This window comes from Pseudorca crassidens, chromosome 4, assembly GCF_039906515.1.
Source record: "Pseudorca crassidens isolate mPseCra1 chromosome 4, mPseCra1.hap1, whole genome shotgun sequence".
Classification (NCBI taxonomy): domain Eukaryota; kingdom Metazoa; phylum Chordata; class Mammalia; order Artiodactyla; family Delphinidae; genus Pseudorca; species Pseudorca crassidens.
The window spans coordinates 1,464,111-1,479,795 of record NC_090299.1 but is presented as its reverse complement, the minus strand read 5'-3'; the positions used below and the strand labels follow the sequence as shown (position 1 = coordinate 1,479,795).

The 15,685-nt window shown below is 56.1% G+C and overlaps 1 protein-coding gene across 18 annotated transcripts in view; it reads left to right on the top strand.

The window, feature by feature from the left end:
• The window catches only part of ZFYVE28 (zinc finger FYVE-type containing 28), a 111,402-nt gene that overhangs the window by 80,897 nt on the left and 14,820 nt on the right, over positions 1–15,685 (top strand). For 4 of the 18 annotated variants that reach the window (XR_010942805.1, XR_010942800.1, XR_010942801.1 and 1 more), the window contains exons 10-11: positions 100–1,544; positions 1,625–1,682. The exons of 5 other annotated variants lie outside the window; for them this stretch is intronic. The gene's annotated coding sequence lies outside the window, so the exon portion shown is untranslated. The remainder of the gene's footprint in view (positions 1–99; positions 1,545–1,624; positions 1,683–15,685) is intronic. 9 more of the 18 variants (XR_010942807.1, XR_010942806.1, XR_010942799.1 and 6 more) reach the window with 5 other exon arrangements.

Here is a 15,685-nt window from a genome sequence, read left to right as displayed (position 1 = left end):
ATTTTCCTACGAGGCTGGTATGAAGCCATCACAAATTCTTTGACCAGATACGTGGACTTTCCAGCTTTTGACCTGCCGCCCTTTTCTTGCTGTGTCCAGGTGACAGTCAGTGAACACTTACTCTGTCTGGAACCCCCTCCTGCTTTCCTGACGTGTCCTGCCGTGGACACTGCTTGTTCACGTCAGGCCGGCAGCTTCCCAGGCCTCCTCTGGCTTAGCACAAATGCAGAAGCTGAGCTGAGAAAAGGAAACAGCCTCCGTGGAGGCCTCGGGAGACGCTCCCATCTCCCAGGGAAGCATTTCCACAAGGTGCAGAGGGTCTGAGGGTGGCCAGGGGATCAGGGCAGCCAGGCCTTTGGGCCAGGACCGTGGACAGCGGCGCCCGGGGCCCAGCACCGCGCCAGGAGCAGCTGAGAATCAGGTCAGCAGGTGGCGCCCGTGCCCTCCGCGGGCAGCGCAGACATGGGGAGCGTCATCCCTTCGCGTCGCACGTGGGTTCCTGGGTGGCTGAGCAGGGTGCGGGGGAGGCGGCCCAACCTTGCAGAGCGTGATCTAACACGAATGGAGGGGCAAAAGCAGCCTGTTGAAACAGACAGACACAGAAGACCAGCCTCACACAGGCAGCAAGTTCACCGGAACTCGGACGGCGAGATCCCGGGTGTTGGTTGGCGTTAGTATCATCTGTGCGCAGCCTCCCATGAACACAGCCAGGCTTGTGTCGGGTGCAGGTGACCCCCCCGCCCCTGGCAGATGGAGAGACGGACCCCGGAGAGTCTGGCACCCGCCGTGGCTCGAAGTGCCTAGAGGGGCTGGCATCACCCTTGACCTGCCTGAGCGAGAGCCCGTCTGTCTGGTGACGTGCTTGGTCATCACTCGGCCGTGACGAGCCAACATCCTGAGCTGACCATGAGGCTGTCTGTCCAGCAGGTCCCCCTGTGGCCCCTGCCATGCGCAGAAGTAGGAGTGACCGTGTGTGTGGCCCCGTGCGTGAGTCAGACGGGTGCAGCCTCAGACCTCTGTGCCACCTTTGAGTCGGGTGCCATGAAGGGGACGCACCAAGCCGCGACCACGAGTCTGCTTTTGGGGCCATGTTCCCCGAGGACGCCTGGAGTGTCACGTCCCACACAAGCAGCGCACAGCCTCCAGGTGGAAGGACGGGGCTGCCGGGGTACGGCGCAGGCCGGAGGTGGGTCCTGGAGCAAGGGCCCGGGCGGGAAGAGCCCTGCACGTTCCCCCAGGCCCTGTCTTCAGCAGCTGCACGCAGGCCGGTTCCAGCTGTGCTGTTGCCTGGGGTAGGGGACGTCGCCCCAGCACAGTCATGGGCAGAATGTTTCAGAACCCAGTGTCCTTCAGATCTTTTCTTTCTTACCTTTTCCGTGCTTGAAGATTAACCTTTTTGGGGGAAAACTTAGCATTTTTAAAAGCTTCCTGTTTTTTGCCTAGACTCACCTCATCAGTCAGAACTGTCCACACTCTCGAGGCTGGCAGGAGCGCTCACTTGTCTAGAGGACGGAAACTCGCCCCCTCTTGGGTCTTTTACTAAAGTGAGTTTCCAACCTTCTTGAAAAAATAACACTGACTCTTGCTTTTTTCTAATTACAATTGTGGTCCCCACTCGTTGTAGAAACTTATGAAAACATAAAGAAGAGTAAAAGAAGGAAATAAAAACCGTTCCAAATCTGGTGAGCAGTTTTGTTATTTTTTTCACTTTTATTATTTTTTTCACTGAATATTATTTAATGATCATTTATCTGCAAAATTCATTAAAACACAGTATTCGTAGGACTTAACGCTAACTTGCTGTACGTTTTCCCATTTCCGTATTTTGTCGATTAGCCTTGTGGTCCCTCTCCTTACGGTTTTGTGTCTGTCTCTGGGAATCCACCCTTAGGAGTAGAGTCGCCCCAACAAAGGCATGACCCTTGCCGTCACACTCCCTTCCTCAGCAGTAAACCGCCCCCCACCCCCCACACCCACACACCCCCCACACCCACACACCCACACCCCACACCCACACCCCCACACCCCACACCCACACCCCCACCACACCCCCACACCCCACACCCACACACACCCCACCCCCACACCCCACACACCCCCACACCCCACACCCACACCCACACCACACCCCACACCCCCCCACACCCCCACACCCACACACCCCACACACCCCACACACCCCCACACCCCACACCCCACCCCACACCCCCCACACCCCCACACCACACCCCCACACCCCCACTCCCCACACCCCACACCACACCCCCACACCACACCCCCCACACCCCACACCCCCACACCCCCACACCACACCCCCACACCACACCCCCCACACCCCCACACCCACACCCACACCACACCCCACACCCCCACACCCCACACCCAGCCCCACACCCACACCCCCACACCACACCCCCCACACCCCACACCCACACCCCCACACCCCCACACCACACCCCCCCACCCCCCACACCCCACACCCACACCCACACCACACCCCACACCCCCACACCCCACACCCACACCCACACCCACACCCCCACATCCCCCCCCTCCCCGGCAGCACTGTCAGCACTGACTCACCTGGGAAGTAAGGTGGAGTTCCCTGCTTTGCTTGTGTTTCTCTGGTGATGGTGTCCCTGAGCATTTCCTCCTGATTCTTCTGCAAATTGACCCTGCCTGTCTCTTGCCTGTTTTCCAGTTGGGTTTTTGTGTCTTTCTTGCTGCCTTGGCAATGTTCCTTCTGCCTGGTGTCTGTTGCAGGTCGCTTTCCCCAGGTTGTTATTTGCCCTTTGGTCTCATTTGTTGACGTGTCTTCAGTTATTGTTATTTGCCCTTTGGTCTCCTTTGTTGCCGTGTCTTCAGTTATGTTCTGTGTAATCAAATTCCTGAGCATTCTAGAGACTCGGGTCCTCTGCCTCCCTTTCCCTCCAGTGGGTCTGCGGTGCCGGGGGACATTCCGCTCACTGCCTCCTGGTGTCCCAGGGTCTCCTTCTTTGCCATTAACTCTGCTCTGCCCTGGTGCGTAGTGAGAGGCCCGGGCCGGCTTGCCTTCTGAGGCTGTCTCCGGCCACTGGAGGGGGCCAGGGGGCCGGGTCCGAGGGCCATCGTGACGCATGGGCAGGCCCACCCCGGGCCCTGGCTCAGGGCTCAGGAACCGTCACCACTTGTGCCAGCGATGGGCTCGGCCTGCTCTGTGTTACTCAGCTCCGCGGCTGGCGGTACCTTTGCCTCCCCACTCGGTGGGCCTCCCTGGCTGTCGTTTTGGTTAGAATGAAAGGAACCTGGAAGGGCACAGGCCTCTGAGCTTCTGCCCTTAAACTGGTGACCTGTGCCCCGACCACGCGCTCCTTCCTTGCTGAGCGTGGTGGTAATGGCAAAGGGTGGACCTTGGGGACATCTCCTCGAGGGGCCTTTCCGACGCGCGGTGCTTCCTCGCCTGCCTGGGGGGTGGCAGTGGAGCGTGTGTTCCTGCGGCGCGAACGCAGCGGGAGGGGGTCCAGGGGAGGAAGGGCGCCCGTGGGCTGGCGGCCACTTGAGGAGGGCCAAGGGCCTCTTGCTAGCGCGTGCCTCCGTGCCTTGTGGCTCCTCCGCGTCTCCCCCACCCTGGCCCTTACTCACCACTGCTGTTCGGGGCTGGGACTTGCCTCAGCCTTCGCCGCTACCAGTCCTGAGCCGCCTCGCTGCCCCATCACCGGTCTCACTGCTTCCTGGCCTCACCTCCGCTTTCTCACTCCCCACGGGTGGGGTGGCAGCTGGACAAGGTGGTCACAGACGTTGCAGCGTCGCTTAGTCCTGGGCCGACAGCTCTGTGCTTCGCCGACTTTGCTCTTTTTCCGCCTGGCTCTGACTCCGGTGGACGCCCCGCCTTCCTGCTAGCCGCGGCCCTCCGGTGCTTCCACGCAGGCTCCACTGTGCTTTGCCGGGGTGGGGACCCCAGGGACCTGGGGATACCCTGGGTCCAGCCCTGAGCAGCTGGGGCTACAGAGAGGAGGCCACATCCTCTGTTCCTTGGAGCAGGGCTCCGGCCCCCCAAGGCCACTGCCTGCTTCCCTGTACGGAGGGGCTGCTGGGATCCTCCTGGGTCCCTGCAGGCTGCACCACGAGTGCCTGTGGGCCTCAGCCCGGCCTTGCCGCCCAGCCGGGGGGAGGCCGGATGCACTGGCACGGCTGAGCTTCCTCGAGCAGCATGTGGTGAGCGAGTCTCTGTCACTGGGAAACGTTCCCAGAGGCCCAGGGCTGCACTTCTGACCTGCTCTGTCCGCACTTCGCTGAATCGACTTTCCCTCCAGCAGATGGAGTCAGGGACCGGTCAGCCCCTGCCCTGTCCCAGGGCCGGTGCTGTCCACCAGCCTCCATGGCCTGGAAGGATGTGCATCCTTTTCCAGTGTACGATCAACACCCACAACCTCTGGTGCTGGCCGTCAGGACTGTGTGGGGTGTCCTGGGGCGCGCGTCCTGAGCTGGCACCCCCAAGGGAAACGGGGTGTGAACCAAGGCATGGGAGTGACAGGGACAGAGCACTGCCTGGACTGACTGACTGCTCAGTGAGCCGAGACTCAGGACTGCCCCGCTGCTGGGGGCCGCTGGGGGCTCCGCAGGGGACCACCTCCGGGATGCGGGGACAGGGTGGGGCTGGATCTAACCCTAACCCCTTCCTGGTGGCTGTGTGACCCTGGGCACCAGCTCCTGCCCCACCCCCGCCCCCACCCGGTGTCGGGGTGGACACATCGCGGCTGTGTCGCCAGAGCCTCTCTGGGGCCAGGCAGTGGGCGCAAGCCGTTGTCCCGTGGCAGGTGTCCCGGCTGCCACGCGGAGCCCCGGGGTCTCCCACCCACCTCGTGCCCCAGGAAGGAAAAACGAGAATGACTGAGCGGTTTAAAAATAGAGGAGAACTTGGAATTAATGAGACGCTTGAAAAACAGATTAGGCCTAATGACTGTCATCAGATGATGGGGCTCCCGCGGGGTGAGAGAGAAGCCAGGCTGAGTACCGGCTTGGGGTCAGAGGGCAGGGCTGGGTCTGGGGGTCCTGGGAGGGGTGCTGCCCTCCTCCTAGATGGGCCTCCCCAGCGTCTGGAGTCTTTCTAACTAACTCACAGCTGGGTGTTGAGCTGCTGTGTTCTGGGCCGGGAGGACGGCTTGGCCTGGGCAGCAGCCACTGTTTTGGGCGGGAGAGGCAGGTGCAGGGGCGCTGAGCCCAGCACCCAGGACAGCTCCTGGCCCGGCTGCCCCCCGCCCCACCTCACGATCCCACCCAGTGCCGGCCTTCAAGGCCCCTGGTCCCGGAGAAGATAAACTTGACTCCTAAGACGCAGAGTGCCGGCTGGGTGCAGGGTGGCTCCTTCAGCGAGCACCTGCCCTGGCAGTGACTTCACTGAGACCTGAATAGAGGGGCCCAGGTGCCAGAGGAGCAGAGGGGGCAAGAGGAGGTAGGGGTGGGGAACCCCAGAGAGCTCTGGAGGGCAGCAGGGCAGGTGATGTTTTTCTGGGAGGAAGGTCCGGCATCCGAGGCAGTAGCATGTAAGCACAGTGAGAACACAGTCTGGTATTTTAAAGTTGTTTTAAACAGCTTTATGGAAATATAACTGTCGTACGATGAACTGCAGCGTATGAGAGTTCCGGTTCCTCCACAGCCTTGCCAGCCCTCAGCATGGTCAGGCTTCTTACCTTTAGCTGTTCCAGTGGTGTGAGTAGTGTCTCATTGCAGTTTTCATGTGCATTTCCTTAAGGACTCGTGACATTGAGCACCTTTTCATGTGTTCACCTGCCATCGGCCTATACTCGTTGGTGAAGTGTCTATTCAGATCTTTTGCTGTTTCTTTTCATTGTGTTGTGTCCTGATTGAGTTTTGAGAGTTCTTTATTTATACTGTATACAAGTCCTTTATCAGATATATAATTTGCAGATCGTTTCTCCCAGTCTATGGCTTGTCTTTTCATTCTAAGAGTATCTTTCGAAGAGGAAAATTTCCTAATTTTGAGGAAGTCCAATGTATCCATTTTTCTTTCATGGACTGTGATTTTGAAGTCATATCTAAGGGTTATTTTCATAACCTAAAGTCACAAAGATTTTTCTTCTGTTCTAAAAGTTTTATACTTTTAGGTCTATGATCCATTATGAGTTAATTTTGTATATGGTGTGAGGTATGGATCAAAGTTTTATTTTGTTTTTGCATAAGGATAGCCAATTATTCCAGTATCATTTGTTGAAGACTACCCTTTCTCCACTGAATTGCCTTTGCACCTTGGTCAAAAATCAGTTGACCATATATTTCTGGATTTTCTAGTCTGTTCCATTGATCTGTTTGTCTATATGGACACCAACATCACACTGTCTTGATTATGGTAGCTTTAAAATGAGCCTTAAAGTCAGGTAGTATAAATCTACAACTTAGTTCCGTTTTTTCAAAGTTGTTTTGGCTCTTCTGGGTCCTTTGTATTTCACATGAATTTTAGAACCAGGTTGTCAATTTCTACCAAAAAAATAAAAAATTAAAAAAAAACAGGCCTGCTAGGACTTTGCTTGGAATTGTGTTTAATCTATAGATCAACTAGGGGAAAATTAACACTTTAGTAATACTGAATCTTCAAATTCATGAACACAGTATATTTCTCCATTTATTTAGGTCTTTAATTTCTCTCAGCAAAGTTTTATAGTTTGTGTTGTTGAGGTCTTGCACATCTTTTGCCAGATTTATCCCTAAGTATTTTATATTTTTGATGCTGTTGTAAATGGTATTGCTTTATAATTTCAGTTTCCAGTTGTTCATTGCTATAGAGATACTTGATTCTTGTGTATTGATCTTATCTCCTGCAACCTTGCTAAACTCACTTTATTAGATATGGTAGTTTTTATGAAGATTTCATCAGATTTTCTACACAGATGTTGTTATCTGTGAATAAAGCCAGTTTTATGTCTCCTTTCTAATTAGATGTCTTTTACTTCTTTTCTTGCATTTTTGCACTGGGGGGGACCTCCAAGTACAACGTTGAACAGAAGAGTTGACACAGGACATTTTTGCTCTGTTCCTGTTCTCAGAGGGAAGGCATTCAGTATCTACCATTAAGTGTGATGTTGGCCGTAGGATGTGCATAGATGCCCTTTTTCAGGTTTAGGAAGTCCTTCTATTCCTGGTTTGCTGGACTTTTCTCAAGTACTTTTTCTGCATCTTTTGGGGTCGTCGTATAGTTTTAATTTTTTAGTCTGTCAATGTGATAAATTACATTGATTGATACTCAGATGTTAAGCCATTGCCTTCCTGGGATGAACCTTACTTGGTCACTAGGTATTATCCTTTTCATGTATTGTTGGCTTCAATTTGCTAAAATTTTGTTAAGGACTTTGCATCTGATTGTGAGGAATGTTGGGCAGTACTTTTCTTTCTTTGTAATGTCCTTTTAAGGTTTGGGTATCAGAGTAATGCTGAGATCCTCAAATGAGTTGGGGAACATTCCCGCTTATTCAATTTTCCAGAAGATTTTTTGTATAAGTGGTAGTATTTCTGACTTAAATATTAGTTAGAATTCATCAGTGAAGCCACCTGGGCCTGGAGTTTTCTTTATGGAAAGGCTTTTAGCTACAAGTTCAATTTCTTTACTAGATGTAGGTGGTGGGTGTCAGCAGCTGCTTTGGGGCCCTGCCCAGCTCTGCTATACCCCCCACCCCCTTGAGCCCCGGCAACACTGTAACCTCATGAGTGAACAAAGCTGGAAGAGGCAGATGTGCCAGGGACTGGTGGACGCGTAGGACCTGCCAGGGCAGCTGTGGGATCCATGGAGGGGTCACCATAGCAACACAGGAGGCCACCTGCGGGGGCCGCCACCCCCCCTCACACGACACCGTTGCGTCAGGCCCTCCCCAACTCTGGAGGAGGAGCTGCCCCTTGTTCCACAGACCCACCTCTGGGGGGGGGGTGGCCGGCGGATGAGATGGGCCTGGGAGCCGCTGGCTGTCCCTGCCTCTGGACTCCAGGGGGACCAGCCTGGGTGGCCTTCCTCCTCTGAGCACAGCCTGTGGCCTGTGACGGGGGAAGTGGCTCTGACGGAGCCCAGGTCCACCCTGCTGGCTGAGGCCATGCCATCAGTCAGTTGCCAGGCCAGGATGGCTCAGTGAAGACAGCAGGCATCAGGCAGCGTGTCTGCTGTCTGTCCTCCCTGTCTGGGGAAGCCGCAGGTTCCCAGAACTTCCACAGCCCCTCAGGGCTCTGCAGAGTGTCCCTGGTGACGAGGGGTTGGCTGCGGCTCCCTGGCTGTTCCCCACAGGTGTCGCAGGGAACGTTCCTTCTGGATCACCATAGTGATGACCAGAGACTCCAGGTGGTCACAGTGGGACGTGTGCCCACAGACCAGCCTGGGGCAGACCTCGGGCACTCCTGGACTGGGCCCTGCTTGATGCCCAGCTCCTGCATGACCTTCTGGGGCTGGCCTCCTGGACCACGGTGGTGGTGGGAGCCTGTGGCCCTGAGGCCACTCCCCCACCCCCAGCCTCACAGCTGGCACCCCCGGCCCTTTGCAGAGGCTGTGATGAGCCCTGTGTTACAGACCCAGGGCCACACAGCACGAGGCAGACTCGCGCACCCACCGTCCCACCCCCACTGTGAGTCCTTCTCCAGAGGACCGTGGGTGGTGGTTACTGTTTTCCCATTTTACAGACAAGTAAACTGAGGTTCTGGGAGGTTACATCCTCTTGCCTAGACAGCAGGGGAGTGATGCCCGAAGGCCCTCAGCCTGAGCTGTCTGACCTCTCCTAACTTCCCAGCCGCACCCTGGGAGCCCTCCCCACGGCAGGGCCTCCCCTCCGTGCCACCAGCCCAGGGCCCATCGAGGGCAGGTGCACCCAGCTAGGGCCTCATGTGCCCCCACCCCCAACCCCGTAGCAGGTGCTCACCTGACTTCACAGACAGGGGCCTAACCTCCTTAGAGCCAGGCCCTCTTCCAGGCTCCCGCTTGGTTTTCCTGGGCGCTGGCCCTGGGGCTGGGATGGGGGCAGAAGCCCTTGCCCCTGGGGAGGGAGGCCGGTACTTCTCAGATGCTGTGATCAGCAGCTCTGTGGGGAAGTGGGCCCTGAGGCCAGAATCTGCGAGAAATGCCCCACCCGGGTACAGGCAGGGCTACGGGGCGTGTGTGCAGTGAACAAGCAGTGCGCCAGGAAGGTGGTGGGGAGGTGGGGAGGTGGGGAGCCGTGAGGGTTCCGGTTCTGCAGGGGTAGCAGGCAGCAGAACCAGGTCGGAACTTACAGGTGGCAGGCGCTGGGTGGGACTGCCCAAGGCTGGGGAGGCGGAGTCCTCGGGCGCTATGGGCCCCGCATGCGGCCCCCGGCTGGGGTCTTCGTGGACTTATAGACGGTAGAGTCACGCCTCTTGCCAGGCCGTGCTTCCTCCCCCAGGAAGCCCTCCCTGCTGCCTGGTGACTGTCCCCATCTGGCATAGGCACTGGTGGGATTCTGATGACACGATACTTGCTTCTGTCTCCCCAGATGGGAGCCCTGATGGGCCTGGGCAGGACAGGAGCCTGTGGGCTCAGACAGAGGTGGGCAGGGGACAGTCTGGAGAGCACAAAGGATGCTTGTTCCCTCCAACCGGCTCATCTCACGGGACATCAGTGGTCGTGCTGCTTAACTAGAGGAAACGGGAAATGAGCTGGTTTTCAGTGTCTTGTTTACATTTAGTATTTGGAACCAAACTGCAGTCTTTGCTGTCCTTCAGTGATCTCCCTGGGGGCCCTCAGAGGTCCTGCTGACCTCGTGGAATGGGAACAGCAGCCGTGAGGGCCCCAGGGAGGGGAGGCAGGGGGGTGGACTGCACCCCGAGCGCCACGGGATCCCACAGTGCGGATCTGTGTGTGACGGTGCCTTGTTAAAACCCTGTGTTGTTGTTTTGACTGTGGACTCAATGCTCTATTTCCTTAATCTCCAGTCTCGTGGGAATCCAGTGGGAAAGTACTGCAGCTTCCGGAGCATTTGTCTTAGGCCAGGCACGTCCGCTTTCAACGCACTGTCCCTAGTCCTTGCCACGTGGGTGTAATTATTCCCATTTTATAGAAGAAAATGATGAGGCCCGAAACCATCCCTCGAGGGACAGCGTGTGAATGAGACCCCGGTGGGCACGAGTGCGGCACGTGGAGACCGCTGCTGTTCCCGTGGTCACAGGAGCCTGAGCGTGTGTGCTCTCATGTCACACTCGTCCCCACACCCACACGTGCCCCGACGGCTGTGCAGGCCTCCACCCTTAGGGGCCTGCCCACTTTCTCTCTGTGTGCATGTCGCTGTCCTGGCCCCCACCCCGTGGCCACAGGGACTGACCAGTGAGGGCCAGGCTCCTTCCCTGGGCCTCCCAGGGGGCTGGTGGGGGACCCCAGTGGTGCAGGCCCCTGGCTGCCCTGCCCTCCCCAGGACAAATGGCGCTGGCCCGCGGGGAGGAGATGGCTGAGGGCACAGTAAGTGGATGGTCCAGCCTGACAAGCTACAATGTTTTCCCATAACGACGGTCTCTCTTTAGCATGTAACACACCTGGGATTTCATTTAAAGTCCTTTTTGGTACTTCCCTGGCGGTCCAGTGGTTAAGACTCCGCACTTCCATGGCAGGGGGCGCAGGTTCGATCCCTGGTCAGGGAACTAAGATCCCGCAAGCCACACAGAGTGGGCACCCCCCGCCAGAAAAAACCTCTTCACTTTTAAAACATGACAGGATTCATTTTTAAAGGGATGCACAGATAATATGCAAATAAATTATATCTTCTAAAAATATGAGCTCTAGTGCAACGTGTTCTAGAAATGGGTTTGAAAACCACCCTAGAACAGGTAGGCAGGACTGGAATATGTGAACTCGAGGTTGCAGCTGGTCCTCAAATGAGCTGAAAGTCAGGGCTTATCTGGGCAGAATACGTGTCGGGTCGCTCCTAGGGGGGTGAGCCCTCGGGGTTGTCCTCGTGAGCCCTGTGGTCTCTGCTCGGAACTTTGGGGAAGATGCAGCTGTGATCTTCTGGGAGGCTGTCATCACGGGTTTGAGCGGCCCCCACCCCCTTGCCAGTTCGGGGCCCACCGGCTGAGGGGAGACCCAGGCGGGGAAGGGCCGTCTCCCTCCCAGAGAGCCCTGAAGGTGCCCCGTCTGTGAATTACGTCAGTGTGCCCGCTTCTTTGGACGCTTGCGTCACTCGGGCCCCCTCGCTGTGGCCTCACGCTGCCCCACCAGCGCACGGGCACCGAGGCGTCCGCCATGCGCCCGCCCTTCGGACGTGGTCGCCCTTGTTCTCACTGCGCCCACCCGGGATGATTTTCCTGCCCGTTCTGGGCCTGAGCAGCAGGGTCTGGGCCACGTCACCCCCTGGGTCGCCCGGCGGGTGAGAGATGGACTCGGGACTGGACCACAGCCTCCCCTCTGGACTGGTGTCCTGTGGTCCCATACGGGGCACTACAGACTGGGCAGCTTCAACAGCAGAGATGTATAGTCCCACAGTCCTGGGGCCCAGAGGTCAAGCTGCGGGCTGGGCTGCAGCCCTGCTGGAAGCTCTAGGGGATGGTCCTTCGTCACCTCTTCCGGCTCCTGGCGTCTCCAGCTGCTCCTGGGCTCGTGGCTGCGTCACCCCAGTCTCTTCGTCCTCCTCACGCAGCAGTCTCCCTGATTCTGTCTTCTCCCCTTTCCCTTGTCAGGACGCTTGTCGTTGGGTTTAGGGCCACCCAGATAATTCGGGATGATCTCATGTCAAGATCCTTAATTTACTTACATCTGCAAAGGCCTTTTTTCCAAATAAGGTCACGGTCACAGGTCGTAGGGATTTGATGTGGACATATCTTTTGGGGGGGGGGCCCTCGCGAGGAGTCGTTCCGTCAGACACATTTTCTGGTTGCAGCAGGAGAGGAAGAGGACGCAGAGACAGGAACCTCCAAAGCTGTGAGGTTTCAGGAGGCCCTGCGGGTTGATTTTTTCCTGAATCCGTTTAGCACTCGATCACAGGAGAAAGCCTTTATTCCCACAGACAGCCCACACCTAGTCTTCCTCTGTGTCTAATGAATTTGTGCCGTGTGTTCAGTGGACACAGATTGGGAGGCTCACGGGGCGGGGGGTGGACTGTCTTTGATGCTGGGCGCAGAGCGGTGAACAGACAGACGGAAGTCGCTGCGTGGCCGGCCCCGCGTTCTCCGGAGTGAGACTGCTAGTCGGCACACACGTGCTACGTCAGGGAGACAAGCACCCCAGGAGCAGTAACGCAGGGTGGGGGAAGGAAATGGAGGTTCTGTTGATGGCCAAGGAAAGCGTCTCTGTTAGAGGGTGCTGGGATGGATACCAAAAGAATGGGGGCCTCTGGGGGTGTCCAGACAAATGCATTCTGGGCCTAGTAATGTCCATGCCCTATGGCCGTAGCGCGCTTGTCTTGTCTGTGACAGCAAGGGGCATGGCTGGGAGGCGCCTACAAGCATAGAGTGGGAGAGGAGGTTGACAGAGAGAGGTCCAGAGCACGCCGGGCCCCTCGAGCCTCAGGAAGGCTTTCTGGCTTTTACTCCAAGTGACCTGGGAAGCAGGGAGTGAGACGTGTCTGCAGAGGAGGGATATGGTCTGAATTGTGGTTGAGAAGGTTTTCTATCCGGGGCCTGCGGGGTCTTGGTAGGAGCTGCAGTTCCTGTGGCAGCCCCTGACAGGGTCAGGGGAGTTGTGCCTGGCGGGTTCTGGGTGCTGGGCTCCCCGCCAGGGGCCGCCCCGTGTGCACACCGCACAGGGAGGGGCTCTGTAGCAGCCCTGGGGCCTGGCCTCTGAACAGCTCCCCACTCTGGCATTCAGTCCAGGTCTGTGGTCAGAAGCAAAGCCCCAGGCTGCCTGGGCCTTCCCCACCCTCAGGCCCTGCTCAGAAGTGAACACGCCCACAACCCCCAGAGTCCCCAGGCTGCCTGGACCCCCAGCAGCCCTCATCAGCCTCCTGCCTCGGCGGGGGTGGGGACAGGCCCCGGCAGATGGTGTCACGTGTGGAGACCGGGCGTCTCCCTGTAGATGTGAGCGCCCCTCTGTGTTTAGCTTGCGTGGTGGCCACTAGAGTCCTGTGCCTGCCGTTGGTCAGCAGTGGGGGTGGCTCTGAGACCAGCCCCTGTCCCCCAGCACCAGCCTGCAGTGCGCTGAGAGGGTGTCTGTCCCTGGGCAGTGTATGTGGCTGCCCCTGCCGTGGGGGACCCATCACTTACTGTCCACTTGCACAGGCTCCTGTGGAGCCTCAAGCTGAGCAAGGGTGTGAGGCACAGGTGCTGGGTGGCGGCCACACTTCCTCCTGCTGCTCCACAGGGCCTGCGCTCTGGTGTGGCGACCTGCACAGACTCAGGTGAGCCCCGGGGATGCCCTGAGCCTCCCAAGACAGGAGCTGTTACTGGACGTACCCGCCAGGTCAGTCTTCTCTGCACCAAAGTGGTTTCATTTTGCTTTCAGTCCTGACTCAGGGTGCCGGCCTCCACTCGGTCACTCAGTTACAACATCTGCCCAGTTGTATTAGTCAGCCATGCTGCGTAACAAATTACCACACACTTAGTGGCTTCTGACAGCAGCCGTTCATCATCTCACAGTGTCGGTGGGTCAGGTGTCTGGTGTGGCGAGATGGGTTCTCGGCTCAGAGTCTCACCAGCCAGGTGTCAGCCAGGCTGCGTTCCCATCTAGAGCTGTTGGTGTTTCTGTTGGCCATCCCTTGGTGAGAAGAGACTGAAACAGCCCCTTTGGGTTGTTTCCTGGGTTGGCGCCAGCCCTCCCGGTCCCAGTCATTTCTTGTTCTCTTGTTCCCTCTGTGGACCTGAGCCATGTGCTGTGGTCTCCTTGGGGAGAGGGGTTTATCCTTCCTCCCCCTCCCTCCCAGCCTGTGCTCACCCCAAGGGGTTGTTGCACTGGAGTAAGTTGTCTTCCTTCCAAACGCAGAGTCACTCATTAAAACCGCTAGAAGAAAGACTTTGCAAGTGGCTGGAGAGTAGAGGAAGCAGGGAGATCTGGTCTGTTCACAATAAATTAGCATAGTTGCTGCCCCAAAGATATTTGTGCTGACGCCCCCTGGGCAGCCTGGGCCTGTCAGCTTTGTGCCATCACGTTTGTGTTCGTTTGTAGGGTTGCTGTAACAAAGTACTACAAACTGCAGGGTCAACCATAAAAATGGATTGTCTCAGTTCTGGAGGCCAGAAGTCCTGGATCAGGGTGTCAGCAGGGTGGTTCCTTTTGAGGCCATGAGGGAGGATCTGTCCAGGCCTCTGCCCTCTCACTTCTGATGGATACTGGCAATCCTTGGGGCCCCTTGGCTTGTAGATGCTAAGCTCTGATCTCTGCCTTTTCTTTACATGTCATTCTCCCTCTGTGTGCACCTGTGTCCAAATTTCTCATTTTTTGAAGAACACCAGTCATATTGGATTAGGACCCACCCTAATGACCTCATCTTAACTAATTACATCTGCAGTGACTCTATATCCCGATAAAGCCACGTTCTGAGGTACTGGGGGTTAGCACTTCAACATATGAATTTGGGGAGACACAGTTCGACCCATATCAGCACACACATACCTCCCTGCTAAATCCTCACCATACTAGGATGGATGGATGGATGGATGGATGGACAGATGGATACATGGATGATTGGGTAGATGGTTGGATGGATGGATGAATCAATGGATGGACAGATGGATACGTGGATGATTGGGTAGATGGTTGGATGGATGGATGGATGGATGGATGGATGGATGGATGGATTGATGGATGGACAGATGGATGGATGGACAGATGGATACATGGATGATTGGATAGATGGTTGGATGGATGGATGGATGGATGGATGGATCAATGGATGGACAGATGGATACGTGGATGATTGGGTAGATGGTTGGAAGGATGGATGGATGGATGGATTGATGGATGGACAGATGGATGGATGGACAGATGGATATGTGGATGATTGGGTAGATGGTTGGATGGGTGGATGGATGGATGGATGGATGGATGGATGGATGATTGGATAGATGGATGGATGGATGGATGGATGGATGGATGGATCAATGGATGGACAGATGGATACATGGATGATTGGATAGATGGTTGGATGGATGGATGGGTCGATGGATAGATGAATGGGTGGGTGGTTGGGTAGATAGATGGACAAATGGATGGATAGATGGATGGATGGATTTTGTAAGGAGGAGCTAGCAGGGCCCAAGCTGGCTCATTAGAATTGGTATGTGGCTGCGCAGATGTCCAGACTTTCCATGTCCCCACATCCAAGCATAAACCTTCCTTCTGGATTCCATCAGTCCGTCTTGCTCCTCCTTGTTTTTCTCTTACTGAGGCCTTTACAAAGGGTTTCAGAGGCTCACAGATTCATCCATGTGATGTCATAGCCAGAAACACCTTGTGATGCTATTAGTTTTTCCAAGTTGTACTATCTCTTATTTCACAGACCCCTAGAACTTCAAAATGACAAAGTCCTTTTCCTGTCAAAAGGCCATTTTTTCTACTCTGACCGTGGAATCAGATACTTCTCCATGTGTGCCTTTCAAGGGTGCCCTTTGGAAAGTTTGCCACTATGGACCGTGGCCAAAGACACAGGCTGGACAAAACCTTTGGTATTAATGTAACTTTAGAATTGCACTGTCTTTTGCTACTAGAAAATTGACACTTCCTAGTAATTCAAACCTAAGTGGAATTGTTACGGGGAATATGTGCTGCCTTCAATAAAAGAGA